The following is a 15,972-nucleotide window of genomic DNA, read 5'->3' on the forward strand; positions in this document are numbered from 1 at the left end:
TTTAAAGAGAATAACTTTAAATTCCTAAGAGAACGTGCGGTGGGATAATTACCCTAGTCAAACAAGCCATTATTTTGCCCATTTACAAAAAGCTGACCAAATGATAATAGATGATTGTAAAGTGATTTATCATGCGTAACGGGCTATATTTTTGTAAGGAATGACTATGGATTGCGAGTCAACACTCAGTTAAAAATTCCTCGCCACCCCCTTTTCCCGACGATTGCAGAACCTGATATATAAAAACAAAAAAGAGTTTAAAATCCCTAAAAATTACAAATACATTCTGGAATTATCTCTCTCCAAATTTTTGCATTGTGCGTTTCCATTTTAGATGTACACTTTTCTCTTATATTAAAACTTGAGTTTTCACTTTCCCATCATGTCGTAAACAAAAAAAGAGATAAAAGGCAAATAGATCTCAACAAATTAAAAATTTTAGATTTTATGTATGGAAAGAATTTAAAGCAATAAAAAATGTAAGTAAAGAAAATTTATTCACACACCACAAATGAACACAAAAGTTTAGTTATCCAAGTTTGGGAAAATTCCACTAGTTCGACCCTAATAGCTCGAAATTTAATAAAAAAAAGATTTTTCTACACATGTTTAAAAAAATGGATATGCATGCTTTAAACATGTTAAGGATGCAAAAAACCTATGGATCCAAACATTTTAAAGATAATAACATTAAATTCCCAAGTGAACGTGCGGTGGGATATTTACCCGAGTCAAACAAGTGATTATTTTGCCCATTTACAAAAAGCTGACCTAATGATCAAAAATGATTGTAAAGTGATTAATCAAGCGTCACGGGCTATATTTTTTTAAGGAATGCCTTATGGATTGGGAGTCAACACTTAGTTAAAAATCCCCCGCTTCCCCCTTTTCCCGTCGATTGCTAAATGAGATATATAAAAACAAAAAAGAGTTTACAATCCCTAAAAATTACAGACACTTTTTGGAATTATCTCTCTCTACATTTGTGCATTGTGCATTTCCATTTTAGATGTATAATTTTTTCTTAAATCAAAACTTGAGTTTTCACTTTCCCTTCATCTCGTAAAAAAAAAAAGAGATAAAAGGCAAATAGATCTCAATAAAATGAAAATTTTAGAATTTATGTATGGAAATAATTTAAAGCAATAACAAATGTAAGTAAAGAAAATTTATACACACACCACAAATGAACACAAAAGTTTTGTCATCTGAGTTTGGGAAATTCCACTAGTTCAAGCCAAATAGCTCAGAATTTTTTAAGAAAGAGATTTTTCAACACATGTTTTAAAAACGTGATATGCATGCTTGAGACATGTTGAAGATGCAAATGACCTATGGATCCTAACCACTTAAAGATAATAACATTAAATTCCTAAGTGAACGTTCGGTGGGATATTTACCCGAGTGAAAGGGGCGATATTTTTGTAAGGAATTACTTATGGATTGGGATTCAACACTCAGTTAAAAATCTCCCGCCTCCCCTTTTTCCCGATGATTGCAGAACATGATAAATAAAAAACTAAAAAGAGTTTACAATCCCTAAAAATTCCTGACACTTTTTTGGAATTATCTCTCTTTATATTTTTGCAATGTGCATTTCCATTTAAGGTGTATACTTTTTTCTTAAATCAAAACTTGAGTTTTCACTGTCACTTCATCTCGTAAACAAAAAAAGATATAAAAGTCAAATAGACCACAACAAAATTAAAATTTTACAGTTTATGTATTGAAATAAATTAAAGCAATAAAAAATGTGAGAAAAGAAAATTTATTCACACACCACAAATGAACACAAAAGTTTTGTTAACCAAGTTTGGGATATTCCACTAGTTCAAACTTTTTAGTTCGGAATTTTATAAGAAAGAGATTTTAAAAAATGGATATGCATGCTTGAAACATGTTAAAGATTCAAATGACCTATGGATCCAAACCTTTTAAAGAAAATAACTTTGAATTCCTAAGAGAACGTGTAGTGGGATAATTGCCATAGTCAAACAAGCCATTATTTTGCCCATTTACAAAAAGCTGACCTAACGATCATAGATGATTGAACAGTGATTTATCATGTGTAACGGGCAATAATTTTGTAAGGAATGACTTATGGATTGCGAGTCAACACTCAGTTAATAATTCCTCGCCTCCCCCTTTTCCCGATGATTGCAGAACTTGATATATAAAAACATAAAATACTTTACAATCCCTAAAAATTACAGATACTTTTTGGAATTATCTCTCTCTATAGTTTTTGCATTGTGCGTTTCCATTTTAGATGTATACTTTTCTCTTATATTAAAACTTGAGTTTTCACTTTCCCTTCATGTCGTAAACAAAAAAAGAGATAAAAGGCAAATAGATCTCAACAAATTAAAAATTTTAGATTTTATGTATGGAAAGAATTTAAAGCAATAAAAAATGTAAGTAAAGAAAATTTATTCACACACCACAAATGAACACAAAAGTTTAGTTATCCAAGTTTGGGAAAATTCCACTAGTTCAACCCTAATAGCTCGGAATTTAATAAAAAAGGGATTTTCTACACATGTTTTAAAAAACGGATATGCATGCTTGAAACATGTTCAAGATGAAAATGACCTATGGATCCAAACCATTGGAAGAGTATAACATTAAAATTCCCAAGTGAACGTATGGTGGGATATTTACTCGATTCAAACAAGCCATTATTTTGCCCAATTACAAAAAGCTGACCTAACGATCATAGATGATTGTAAAGTGATTTATCATGCGTATCGGGCTATATTTTGGTAAGAAACAACTTATGGACTGGGAGTCAACACTCAGTTAAAAATCTCCTGCCTCCCCCTTTTTTCGACGGTTGCAGAAACTAATATATAAAAACTAAAAAGAGTTTACAATCCTTAAAAATTACAGACACTTTTTGGAATTATATCTCTCTCCATTTGTGTATTGTGCATTTCCTTTTAGATGTATACTTTTTTCTTAAATCAAAACTTGAGTTTTCACTTTCCCTTCATCTCGTAGACAAAAAAAGAGAAAAAAGGCAAATAGATCACAACAAAATGAAAATTTTAGATTTTATGTATGGAAAGAATTTAAAGCAATAACAAATTTCAGAAAGAAAATTTATTCTCACACAACAAATGAACACAAGAGTTTTGTTATCCAAGTTTTGGAAATTTCACTAGTTCAACCCTAATAGCTCAGAATTTTAAAAGATAGAGATTTTTTTACACATGTTTTAAAAAATGGATATGCATGCTTGAAACATTTTAAAGTTGCAAATGACCTATTGATCTAAAATTTTTAAAGATAATAACATTAAATTCCCAAGTGAACATTCAGTGGGATATTTACCCAAGTCAAACCAGCCATTACTTTGCCCATTTACAAAAGGCTGACCAAATGATCATTGATGATTGTAAAGTGATTTATCATGCGTAACGGGCTAGATTTTTGTAAGGAATGACTTATGGATTGGGATTCAACACTCAATTAAAAATCCCCGACCTCCCCCTTTTCCTGAAGATTACAAGACCTGATATATAAAAACTAAAAATATTAGTAAAGAAAGTTTATTCACACACCACAAACGAACACAAAAGTTTTGTTATCCAAGTTTGGGAAAATTCCACTAGTTCAACATTAATAGCTAAGAATTTTATAAGAAAGAGTTTTTTATACACATGTTTTAAAAAAGGATATGCATGCTAGAAACTTGTTAAAGATGCAAATGACATATGGATCCAAACCTTTTAAACATAATAACATTAAATTCCCAAGTGAACGTGCGGTGGGATATTTACCCGAGTCAGACAAGCCATTAATTATCCCATTTACAAAAAGCTGACCTAACGATCATACATGATTGTAAAGTGATTTATCATGCGTAACGGGCAATATTTTTGTAAGGAATGACTTATGGATTGCGAGTCAACACTAAGTTTAAATCCCCCTCATCCTCCTTTTCCCGACAATTGAAGAACATGATATATAAAAAACTAAATAGAGTTTACAATCCCTAAAAATTACCAACAGTTTTTGGAATTATCTCTCTCTATATTTTTGCATTGTGCATTTACATTTTAGAATTATACTTTTTTCTTAAATCAAAACTTGAGTTTTCACTTTCCCTTCATCTCACAAACAAAAAAAAAGATAAGAAGAAAATAGATCACAACAAAATGAAAATTTTAGAGTTTATGTATGGAAACAATTTAAAGCAATAAAAAATGTAAGTAAATAAAATTTATTCACACACCACAAATGAACACAAAAGTTTTTTTGTCCGAGTTTGGGAAATTCCACTAGCCCAACCCTATTAGCTCAAAATTTTATAAGAAAGAGATTTTTTTACACTTGTTTTAAAAAATGGATATGCATACTTGAAACATGTGAAAGAAGCAAATGACCTATGGATCCAAACCTTTTAAAGATAGTAACATTAAATTCCGAAGTGAACGTGCGGTGGGATATTTACCCGAGTCAGACAAGCCATTATTTTGCCCATTTACAAAAAGCTGACCTAACGATCATAGATGATTGTAAAGTGATTTATCATGCGTTACGGGCTATATTTTTATAAGGAATGACTTATGGATTGGGAGACAACATTCAGTTAAAAATCCCTCACATCCCCCGTTTCCCGACGATTGCGAAACATGATATATTAAAAACTAAAAAGAGTTTACAATCCCTAAAAATTATAGACACTCTTTGGAATTATCTCTCACTACATTTGTGCATTGTGCATTTCCATTTTAGATGTATACTTTTTTCTTAAATGAAAACTTGAGTTTTCACTTTCCCTTCATGTCGCAAACAAAAAATGAGATAAAAGGAAAATATATCACAACAAAATAAAAAATTTAGAGTTTATGTATGGAAATAATTTAAAGCAATAAAAAATTTAAGTAAAGAAAATTTATTCACGCACCACAAATGAACACAAAAGTTTTGTTATCCAAGTTTGGGAAATTGCACTAGCCCAACCCTAATAGCTCGGAATTTTATTAGAGAGAGAATTTTCTACACATGTTTTAAAAAATGGATATGCATGCTCGAAATATGTTAAAGATAAAAATGACCTTTGGATCTAATCCTTTTAAAGATAATAACATTAAATTCCCAAGTAAACGTACTGTGGGATATTTACTGGAGTCAAACAAGCCATTATTTTGTCCATTTACAAAAAGCTGACTTAACGGTCATAGATGATTGTAAAGTGATTTATCATGCGTAATGGGCTATATTTATGTAAGGAATGACTTATGGATTCGGAGTCAACACTCAGTTAAAAATCCCTCGTCTCCCCCATTTCCCGACGATTGCAGAACTTGGTATAGAAAAAACTAAAAAGAGTTTACAATCCCTAAAAATTACAGACACGTTTTGGAATTACCTCTCGCTAAATTTGTGCATTGTGCATTTCCATTTTAGATGTATACTTTTTTCTTAAATCAAAACTTGAGTTTTCACTTTCCCTTTAGCTCGTAAACAAAATATGGGATAAAAGGCAAATAGATCACAACAAAATGAAACTTTTAGAGTTTATTTATGGAAAGATTTTAAAGCAATAACAAATGTAAGTAAAGAAAATTTATTCTCACACCAGAAATGAACACAAAAGTTTTATTATCCTAGTTTGGGAAATTCCACTACTTCTACCTTGATTGCTCGGAATTTTATAAGAAAGAAATTTTTCTACACACGTTTCAAAAAATGGATGTCCATGCTTGAAACATGTTAAAGATGCAAATGACCTAGGGATCCAAACCTTTTAAAGAGAATAACATTAAATTCTCAAGTAAACGTGTAGTGGGATATTTACTCGAGTCAAAGAAGCCATTATTTGCCCATTTACAAAAAGCTGACCTAACCATCATAGATGATTTTAAAGTGAATTATCATGCGTAACGGGCTATATTTTTGTAAGGAATGACTTATGGATTGGGAGTCAACACTCAGTTAAAAATCCCTCGCCTGCCCCTTTTTCTGATGATTGCAGAACCGGATATATATAACATACTAAAAAGAGTTTACAATCTCTAAAAATTAAAGACACTTTTTGGAATTATGTCTCTCTACATTTGTGTATTGTGCATATCCATTTTAGATGTATACTTTTTTCTTAAATTAAAACTTGAGTTATCACTTTCCCTTCATCTAATAAACACAAAAACAGATAAAAGGCAAATAGATCACAACAAAATGAAAATTTTAGAGTTTATTTATCGAAAGAATTTAAAGAAATAACAAATGTAAGTAAAGAAAATTTATTCACATTCCACAAAAGAACACAAAAGTTTTGTTATCCAAGTTTGGGAAATTCCACTAGTTCAACCCTAATAGCTCGGAATTTAATAAGAAAGAGATTTTTCTACACATGTTTTAAAAAATGGATAAGCATGCTTAAAACATGTTAAAGATACAAATGACCTATGGATCAAAACCTTTGAAGAGAATAACATTAAATTCCCAAGTTAACACGTGGTGGGATATTTACCTGAGTCAAACAAGCCATTATTTTGCCCACCGACAAAAAGCAGACCTAACGATCATATATGATTGTAAAATGATTTATCATGCGTAACATCCTATATTTTTTTAAGGAATGACTTATGGATTGGGAGTCAACCCTCAATTAAAAATCCCCCGCCTCCCCTTTTCCCGACGATTGCAGAACCTGATATATTAAAAACTAAATAGAGTTTACATTCCCTAAAAATTACAGATAGTTTTTGGAATTATCTCTCTCTACATTTGTGCATTGTGCATTTACATTTTAGATGTATACTTTTTCCTTAAATAAAAACTTGAGTTTTTACTTTCCCTTCATCTTGTAAACAAAACAAGAGATAAAAGGCAGATAGATTACCACAAAATGAAAATTTTAGAGTTTATGTATGGAAAAAATTCAAAGCAATAGCAAATGTAAGTAAAGACAATTTATTCACACACCGCAAATGAACACAAAAGTTTTGTTACCCAAGTTAGGGAAATTCGACTAGTTCATCCCTTGTAGCACAGAATTTTAAAAGAAAGACATGTTTCTACACATGTTTTGAAAAATGGATATGCATGTTTGAAACATGGTAAAGATGCAAATGACCTATGCATCCAAACCATTTAAAGAGAATAAAATTAAATTCTCAAGTGAAAGTGCAGTGGGATATTTATCTGAGTCAAACAAGCCATTATTTTACCAATTTACAAAAATCTGACCTGATGATCATAGATGACTATAAAGTGATTTATCATGCATAACGGGCTATATTTTGTAAGGAATGACTTATGGATTGGGAGTCAACACTTAGTTAAAAATCCCCTCATCCCTCTTTTCCCGACGATTGCAGAACCAAATATATAAAGACAGAAAAGAGCATACAATCCCTAAAAATTGGAGACACTTTTTGAAATTATCTCTGTCTACATTTGTGCATTGTGCATTTCGATTTGAGATGTATACTTTTTTCTTAAATCTAACTTGAGTTTTCACTTTCCCTTCATCTCGTAAACAAAAAAAGAGATAAAAGACAAATAGATCACAGCAAAATAAAAATTTTAGAGCTTATGTATAGAAAGAATTTAGAGAAGTAACAAATGTTAGTAAATAAAAGTTATTCACACATCACAAATTTACACAAAAGTTTTGTTACCAAGTTTTGGAAATTCCAGTAGCTCAACCCTAATAGCTCGGAATTTTATAAGAAATATTTTTCTACACATGTTTTAAAAAACTGATATGCATGCTTGAAACATGTTAAAGATGCAAATGACATATGGATCCAAAGCTTTTCAAGAGAATAACATTAAATTCGCAAGTGAAAGTGCGGTGGGATATTTACCTTAGTCAAACAAGCCATTATTTATCCCATTTAAAAAAAGCTTACCTAAAGATAATAGATGATTGTAAAGTGATTTATCATGCGTAACGGGATATATTTTTGTAAGGAATGACTTATGGATTGGGAGCCAACACTCAGTGAAAAATCCCCAGCCACCTCCTTTTCCCGACGATTGCAGATGCTGATATATATAAAAAACTAAAAAGAGCTTACAATCCCTAAAAACTACATATACGTTTTGGAATTATCTCTCTCTACATTTGTGCATTGTGAATTTCCATTTTAGATGTATACTTTTCTCTTAAATCAAAACTTTAGTTTTCACTTCCTCTTCATCTCGTAAACAAAAAAAGAGATAAAAGGCAAATAGATCACAACAAAATGAAAATTTTAGATTTTACGTATGGAAAGAATTTAAAGCAATAAAAAATGTAAGAAAAGAAAATTTATTCACACACCACAAATGAACACAAAAGTTTTGTTATCCTAGTTTGGGAAATTCCACTAGTTCAACCCTAATAGTTAGAAATTTTATAAGAAAGAGATTTTTCTACACATGTTTTAAAAAATGGATATGCATGCTTGCAACATGTTAACGATGAAAATGATGTATGGATCCAAACATTTTGTAGAGAATAACATTAAATTCCCAAGTGAACATGCGATGGGATATTTACCAAAGTCAAACAAGCCATTATTTTACCCATTTATAAAAAGTTGACCTAACGATCATAGATGATTGTAAAGTGATTTATCATGCATAACGGGCTATATTTTTTGTAAGGAATGACTTATGGATTGGGTGTCAATAGTCACTTAAAAATCCCCTACCTTCCCCTTTTCTCGACGATTGCAGAACCTGATATATAAAAAAACTAAAAAGAGTTTACAATCCCTAAAAATTACAGACACTTTTTTGGAATTATCTCTCTCTACATTTGAGCATTGGGCATTGCCACTTTAGATTTATACTTTTTTCTTAAATATAAACTTGAGTATTCAGTTTCTCTTCATCTTGAAAACAATAAAGAGATAAAAGGCAAATAGATCACAACAAAAAGAAAATTTTAGAGTTTATGTATGGAAAGAATTTAAAGCAATAACAAATGTAAGTAAAGTAAATTTATTCACACACCACAAATGAACACAAAAGTTTTGTTATCCAATTTTTGGAAATTCCACTAGTTCAACCTTAATAGCTCGAAAATTTATCAAAAAGAGATTTTTCTACACATGTTTTAAAAATGGGATATGCATGCTTAAAAAATGTAAAAAATGCAAATGACCTATGGATCCAAGGCTTTTAAAGAGAATAACATTAAATTCTCAAGTGAAGTGCGGTCGGATATTTACCCAAGTTAAACAAGCCATTCTTTTACCCATTTACAAAAACCTGACCTAACGACCATAGATGATTGTAAAGTGATTTATCATGCATAACGGGATATATTTTTGTAAGGAATTACTTATGGATTGGGAGTCAACACTCAGTTGAAAATCCCCCGCCTCTTCCTTTTCCCAATGATTGCAGAACCTGATATATAAAAACTAAAAAGAGTTTATAATCCCTAAAAATTACCGACAGTTTTTGGAATTGTCTCACTCTTCATTTGTGCATTGTCCATTTGAATTTTACATGTATACTTTTTTCTTTAATCAAAACTTGAGCTTTCACTTTCCCTTCTTCTCGTAAACAAAAAAAGAGATAAAAGGCAAATAGACCACAACAAAATGAAAATTTTACAGTTTATGTATGGAAAGAATTTAAAGCAATAAATATTGTAAGTAAAGTAAATTTATTCACACACCACAAATGAACACAAAAGTTTTGTTATCCAAGTTTGGGAAATTCCACTAGTGCAACCCTTATAGCTCGGAATTTTATAAGAAAGAGATTTTTCTACAAATGTTTTTAGAAATGGATATGCATGCTTGAAACATGTTAAATATGCAAATGACCTACGGATCCAAACCTTTTAAAGAGAATAACATCAAATTCCCAAGTTAACGTGCGGTGGGATTTTTACCTGAATCAAACAAGCCATTATTTTTCCCATTTACAAAAATCTGACCTAACGATCTTTGATGAAAAAAAAGCGATTTATCATGGGTAACGGGTTATATTTTTATACATGATAACGGGTTATATTTTTATAAGGAATGACTCATGGATTGGAGTCAACACTCAGTTAAAATTCTTCTGCCTCCCCCTTTTCCCGATGATTGCAGAACCTGATATATAAAAACTAAAAAGACTTTACAATCCGTAAAATTGCTGAAACGTTTTGGAATTATCTCTCTTAACTTTTGTGCATCACACATTTCCATTTTAGATGTATACTTTTTTCTTAAATCAAAACTTGAGTTTTCACTTGGCCCTTCACGTCGTAAACAAAAATAGAGATAAAAGGCAAATAGTTCACAACAAAATGAAAATTTTAGAGTTATTGTATGGAAAGAATTTAAAGCAATAACAAATGTAAGTAAATAAAATTTATTCACACACCACAAATGAACACAAAAGTTTGTTATCCAAGTTTGGGAAATTCCACTAGTTAACCCTTATAGCTCAAAATTTTATAAGAAAGAGATTTTTCTACACCTGTTTTAATAAATGGATATGCATATTTGAAACAAGTTAAAGATGTAAATAACCTATGGATGCAATCATAATAAAGAGAATAATATTAAATTCCCAAGTGAACGTGTGGTGGAATATTTACCCGAGTCAAACAAGCTATTATTTTGCCCATTTCATAAACCTGACCTAACGATCATAGATGACTATAAAGTGATTTATCATGTGCAACAGACTATATTATTGTAAGGAATGGCTTATGGATTGGGAGTCAACACTTAGTTAAAAATCCCCCTTCTCCCCCTTTTCCCAACAATTGCAGAACCTGATATATAAAAGCTAAAAAGAGTATACAATTTGTGCATTGTGCATTTCCATTTTGGATGTATACTTTTTTCTTAAATAAAACTTGAGTTTTCACTTTCCCTTCATCATATAAACAAAAAAAGAGATAAAAGGCAAATAGATCACTACAAAACGAAAATTTTAGAGTTTTTGTATGAAATGAATTTAAAGAAATAAAAAATGTAAGTAAAGAAAATTTATTCACACGCCACAAATGAACACAAAAGTTTTGTTATCCAAGTTTGAAAAATTCAAAATTCCACTAGTTGAACCCTAAATGCTTAGAATTTTATAAGAAAGAGATTTTTCTACACATGTTTAAAAAAATGGATATGCATACTTGAAACATGTTAAAGATGGAAATGACCTATGGATCCAAACCTTTTAAAGAGAATAACATTAAATTCCCAAGTGAACGTGTGGTGGGATATTTACCTGAGTCAAGCAAGCCATTATTTTGCCCATTTACAAAAAGCTGACCTAAAGATCATAGATGATTGTAATGTAATTTATCATGCATAACGGGATATATTTTTGTATGGAATGACTTATGGATTGGGGGCCAACACTCAATTAAAATTCCCCCGCCTCCCCCTTTTCCCAAAGATCGCAGAACCTGATATTTAAAAAACTAAAAAGAATTTACAATCCCTAAAAATTACATACAATTTTTAGAATTATCTCTGTCTACATTTGTGTATTGTGTATTTCCGTTTTAGATGTATACTTTTTTCTTAATTCAAAACTAGAGTTTTCGCTTCACCTTCATCTTGTAAATAAAAAAAGAATTAAAAGGCAAATAGATCATAACAAAATGAAAATTTTAGAGATTATGTATGGAAAAAATTTAAAGCAATAACCAATGTAAGTAAAGAAAATTTATTGACACACCACAAATGAACACAAAAGTTTTGTTATCCAAGTTTTGGAAATTCCACTAGTTCAACCCTAATAGCTAGGAAATTAATAAGAAAGAGATTTTCTACACTTGTTATAAAAAGTGATATGCATGCTTGAAGCATGTTAAAGATGCAAATGACCTATGGATCCAAACATTTTAAAGAGAATAACATTAAATTCCTTAGTGAACGTGTGGTGGGATATTTACCCGAATCGAACAAGCCATTATTTTGCCCAATTACAAAAAGCTGACCTAACGATCAGAGATAATTGTAAAGTGATTTGTCATGAGTATTGGGCTATACTTTTGTAATAAATTACTTATGGGTTGGAGTCAACACTCAGTTAAAAATCCCCTGCCTCCCCCTTGTCCCGACGATTGCAAAACTTGATATATAAAAACTAAAAAGACTTTACAATCCCAAAAAATTACAGAAACATTTTGGAATTATCTCTCTCTATATTTTTGCATTGTGCATTTCCATTTTAAATGCATACTTTTTTCTTAAATCAAAACTTGAGTTTTCACTTGCCCTTCATCTCGTAAACAAAAAAAAGATAAAAGGCAAATAGATCACAAAAAAATTAAAATTTTAGAGTTTTTGTATGGAAAGAATTTAAAGCAATAAGAAAAGTAAGTAAAGAAAATTTATTCACACACCACAAATGAACACAATAGTTTTGTTATCCAAGTTTGGAAAATTCCACTAGTACAACCTTAATAGCTCGAAATTTTATCAAAAAAATATTTTTCTACACATTCTTTAAAAAATGGATATGATTTCTTGAAACATGTTAAAGATGAAAATGACCTATGGATCCAATCCTTTTAAAGAGAATAACATTAAATTCCCAAGTAAATTTGCGGTGGGATATTTACCCGAGTCAAACAAGCCATTATTTTGCCCATTTACAAAAAGTTGACCTAACGATCATAGATGATTGTAAAGTGGTTTATCATGCGTAACGGGCTATATTTTTGTAAGGAATGACTTACGGATTAGGAGTCAACACTCAGTTAAAAATCTCCCACCTCCCTTTTCTCAACGATTGAAGAACTCGATATATAAAAACTAAATAGAGTTTACAATCCCTAAAAATTACAGACACTTTTTGGAATTATCTCTCTGTACAGTTGTACATTGTGCATTTCCATTTTTGATGTATCTTTTTTCTTATATCAAAACTTGAGTTTTCACTTGCCCTTCATCTCGTAAACAAACAAAGAGATAAAAGGCAAATAGATGACAACAAAATGAAACTTTTAGAGTTTAATTATGGAAATAATTTAAAGCAATAACAAATGTAAGTAAAGAAAATTTATTCGCAAACCACAAATGAACACAAAAGTATTGTTATCGAAGTTTGGGAAATTCCTCTAGTTCAACCCTAATCACAGGAAATTTTATAAGAAAGAGATTTTTCTTCACATGTTTTAAAAAATGGATATGCATGCTTGAAACATGTTAAAGATGCAAATGACCTATGGATCCAAACCTTTTAAAGAGAATAACATTAAATTCCCAAGTGAATGTGCGGTGGGATATTTACTAGAGTCCAGGAAGCCATTATTTTTCCCGTTTAGAAAAAACAGACATAACGATCATAGGTGACTGTAAAGTGATTTAGCATGCGTAAGAGGCTATATTTTTGTAAGGAATGACTTATGGATTGGGAGTCAACACTCTGTTTAAAATGCCCTCCCCCCTCCCCCTTTTCCCGATGATTGCAGAACCTTATATATAAAAACTAAAAAGAGTTTGCAATCCCTAAAAATTACATACACTTTTTGGAATTATCTCTCTCTGCATTTGTGCATTTTACATTTCAATTTTAGATGTATACTTTTTTCTTAAATCAAAACTTGTGTCTTCACTTTCCCTTCATCTTGTGAACAAAAAAAGTGAAAAAGGCAAATAGATCACAATAAAATGAAAATTTTAGAGTTGATATGTGGAAAGAATTTAAAACAATAACAAATTAAAGTAAAGTGAATTTATTCACACACCACAAATGAACACAAAAGTTTTGTTATCCAAGTTTGGGAAATTCCACTAGTTCAACCCTAATAGCTCGGAATTTTATAAGAAAAATAATTTTCTACAAATGATTTAAAAAATGGATATGCATGCTTGAAATATGTTAAATATGCAAATGACCTATGGATCCAAACCATTTAAAGAGAATAACATTAAATTTCTCAAATCAAAACTTGTGTTTTCACTTTCCCTTCATCTCGTAAACAAAAAACAAGAGATGAAAGGCAAATAGATCACAACAAATGAAAATTTTACTGTTTATGTATGGAAAGAATTTAAATCAATAAAAAATGTAAGAAAGAAAATTTATTCGCACACCACAAATGAACACAAAAGTTTTGTTATCTAAGTATGGGAAATTCCACTAGTTCAACCCTAATAGCTCAGAATTTTATAAGAAAGAGATGTTTCTACACATGTTTTAAAAAAATGGATATGCATTCTTTAAACATGTTAAAGATGTACATGACCTATGGAACCAATCCTTTTAAAAAGAATAACATTAAATTCCCAAGTGAGCGTGGGGTGGCATATTTACCCAAGTCAAACAAGTCATTATTTTGCCCTTTTACAAAAAAGTTGACTCAACGATCATAGATGATTGTAAAGTGATTTATCTTGCATAACGGGCTATATTTTTGTAAGAAATGACTTATGGATTGGGAGTCAACACTCAGTTAAAATTCCCCCTTTTCCCCCTTTTCCCGACGATTGTAGAACCTGATATATAAAAAACAAAAAAGAGTTTACAATCCCTAAAAATTATAGAACCTTTGTGGAATTATCTCTATCTACATTTGTGCATTGTGCATTTCCATTTTTTATGTATATTTTTTTCTTAAATAAAAACTTGAGTTTTCACTTTCCCTTCATCTCGTAAACAAAAAAAAAGAGAAAAAGGCAAATAGTTCACAACAAAAGGAAAATTTTACAGTTTATTTATGGAAAGAATTTTTGGCAATAACAAAGATAAGTAAATAAAATTTTATCACACACCACAAATGAACACAAAATTTTTGTTATCTAAGTCGGGAAATTCCACTAGTTCAACCCTAATAGCTCAGAATTTTATAAGAAAGAGAGTTTTCCACACATGTTTTAAAAAATGGATATGCATTTTTGAAACATGTTAAAGATGCAAATGACCTATGGATCAAATCCTTTTAAAAAGAATAACATTACATTCCCAACTGAACGTGCGATGTGATATTTTACGCGAGTCAAACAAGCCATTATTTTACCCAATTACTAAAAGCTTACCTAACGATCATGGATGATTGTAAAGTGATTTATAATGCATAACAGGCTATATTTTTGTAAGTAATGACCTATGGATTGGGAATCAACACCCAGTTAAAAATCCCTCGCCTCCCCTTTTCTCAACGATTGCAAAACTGGAAAGAGTTTACAATCCCTAAAAATTACAGACATTTTTAGAATAATCTCTCTCTACATTTGTGCATTGTGCATTTCTATTTTATATGTATACTTTTTTCTTAAATCAAAACATGAGTTTTTCACTTTCCCTTCTTCTCGTAAACAAGATAAGAGATAAAACGAAAATCGATCACAACAAAATGAAAATTTTAGAATATATGTATGGAGAGAATTTAAAGCATTAACAACAGTAAGTAAAGATAATTTATTCACACACCACAAATGAACACAAAGTTTAGTTATCCAAGTTTGGGAAATTCCACTAGTTCAACCCTAATAGCTCTAAATTTTATAAGAAAGAGATTTTTCTACACATGTTCTAAAAAATGGATATGCATGCTTGAAACATGTTAAAGATGAAAATGACCTGTGGATCCAAAAATTTTAAAGATAATAACATTAAATTCCCAAGTGAACGTGTGATGGGATATTTACTTGAGTGAAACAAGCCATTATTTTGCCCATTTACAATAATCTGACCTAACGATCATAGATAATTGTAAAGTGATTTATCATGCATAATCGGCTTTATTTTTTTAAGGAATGACTTATGGATTGGGAGTCAACACTCAGTTAAAAATCCCCCGACTCCCCCTTTTCTCGACGATTGCAGACATTGATATATAAAAACTAAAAAAATTTTACAATCGCTCAAAATTACAGACACTTCTTGGAATTATCTCTCTCTACATTTTTACATTGTGCAATTCCATTTTAGATGTATACTTTTTTCTAAAATCAAAACTTGATTTTTCACTTTCCCTTCATCTCGTAAAGAAAAAAATAGAAAAAAGGCAAATAAAAATAGCAAAATGAAAATTTTAGAGTTTATGTCTGGAAAGAATTTAAA

Source organism: Aristolochia californica, unplaced genomic scaffold (assembly GCF_029961685.1).
Source record: "Aristolochia californica isolate CCGP_79_NKW_82.1479 unplaced genomic scaffold, dmAriCali1.0.hap1 SCAF_4, whole genome shotgun sequence".
NCBI classification, from domain to species: domain Eukaryota; kingdom Viridiplantae; phylum Streptophyta; class Magnoliopsida; order Piperales; family Aristolochiaceae; genus Aristolochia; species Aristolochia californica.